Below are 2,088 nucleotides of genomic sequence, written 5' to 3'. Positions count from 1 at the left end.
TTAGTCTTGTATGTTTTTTTAATTTTAGTTCATTTATATGTTTCGGAGTTAAGTGGAGGAGGTAATTGATATATTACTATAAAAAGGGAGACGAGGTATTTCTTTGTAAAGATGGAGGAGGTAATTGATATATTAATTTGGAAAGGGAGACGAGGTTATTGTTTTGGAAAAATGGAGGATGTTATTAATATATTACTTTAAAAAGGGAAAGAGGTAATTTCTTTAATGATTAATGCAGAAGGTAATTGATATATTACAGTAACTTTAAATGTAATTCTTAAATTTCAAAGTTGACGAAGGTTAAATTAGTACAAAGTAGAAGATACACAGCATTTGTAGTCTCGCAATTAACATTGCAAAATATGGTGTATTCAATATCAGTGGAGTGACTGTTAAAAGACTGGGTATTCAGTATTTGTTAGCAAGTCAGACATCGTTTGTTCCCACAACCCTTGAAAGAGCACATCGACAAAGAGCCTGATTCAGAGGACAGATCAGCTCTCACCAGCAGGTCTTTAAAGCTTTTGGGCCTACGAAAAGCCAGGACAGGTAGCTTGGGGAAGGTCTTGGATAGTTAAGGACGATTTTTTATTTCCAATTTTTGCGGATAAGGTGGGATAACTTGTCAAATTTAGGATGGTAAGTCAGCACAAACGGGACATTTTTTGTTGACCTTTTTCTCTTTAAAGTTTTTACCTGGTAGTTAGTTTAAACAGTATTTATTATTGAAAAATTATAACAATAAAAGAGTACAATTTTACATAGCAGTCAAATATAGATATTTGGAAACAAGTTTGGAAATACTTTTATAAATCCGTCTTTCGTATACCTGGTAGTTCTTTTGTCGTGATTCAATCTTATGTAGCCGTAATGATTAACATGATATAAGTAAGTCTATTCAATGTGTATAGTTCATACAGGTGCTGTTTATATACCATGCATATGTAAATCCTCGGATTTCAATAACCGTAGTATTTGCATTAAGGAAAAGCAGCTTTGGATTAAAATATCACAAATTTCTAAAACTTTATCTAAATTTATTACAAATGCAGGAATTTACAGTAGATGTATAATTCTTCTTGTAAGGGATTGATAAATGGAACATGATATTAGGTATATGATACGGATTCTGTGTTTTGTTCAAAATATTCAATTTACCATGTTTATATAACATATCTATCACTAATGCGCATGTCTCACCTAGTTCCGAGTGAATTTATCAACTCTGACTGATAAAACCCCTCTTTTTACTATCCATACGTTGTTTTCAGTATGGATAGTAAAATGGTGGTTATAAACATAGAAAATTAAATACTTTAAGCCAAGGAACAACAAAAATCTGTTTCATATACCCAAGCGCCTGTGATAAATAGTGGTCTTCTGTGGGAAGGTGACATCATTGTGGCTCATATCTCAGTGTTACTCAAGTCACCCTCCTAATATCAGTGCGCAAGTCAGGAACATCGTCAGTGATTGCTTTTGTTCATACCTAAGTGTTACTCCGGTATCCCTACTTTATCTGTGTGCATGTTCCAAGTCTGGAACGTCGTCAGTGATTGTCTTTGTTAATACCTTAGTGATTCTCCAGTACCCCTCTTTTATAAGTATGCATATTCTAAGTCAGAAGTGTCGTTAGTGATTGTCTTTGTTCATACTTAAATGTTACTCCAGTGACCCTCATAATAATAGTGTGCCTGTTCCAATTCTGGGACGTCGTCAGTGATTGTCTTTGTTCATATTTAAGTGATACTCCGGTACCACTCCTTTATCAGTGCGTCTGTTCCAAGTCAGGAACGTCGTCAGTGATTGTCTTTGTTCATACCTTAGTGATACTCCGGTATCCCTCCTTTATCGGTGTATCTGTTCCAATTCTGGAACGTCGTCAGTGATTGTCTTTGTTTATATTTAAGTGATACTCCGGTACCACTCCTTTATCAGTGCGTCTGTTCCAAGTCAGGAACGTCGTCAGTGATTGTCTTTGTTTATACCTTAGTGATACTCCGGTACCTCGCAAAATATAATGACATTTCTCATGTTAATTTTCTGCTTTACTAGCCTAGGATTGGAATATGAGTAATAGATAATTTG

This window comes from Mytilus californianus, unplaced genomic scaffold (genome assembly GCF_021869535.1).
Source record: "Mytilus californianus isolate M0D057914Y unplaced genomic scaffold, xbMytCali1.0.p SCAF_1, whole genome shotgun sequence".
Lineage (NCBI taxonomy): Eukaryota > Metazoa > Mollusca > Bivalvia > Mytilida > Mytilidae > Mytilus > Mytilus californianus.
Note: the sequence above shows the minus strand (reverse complement) of the source record.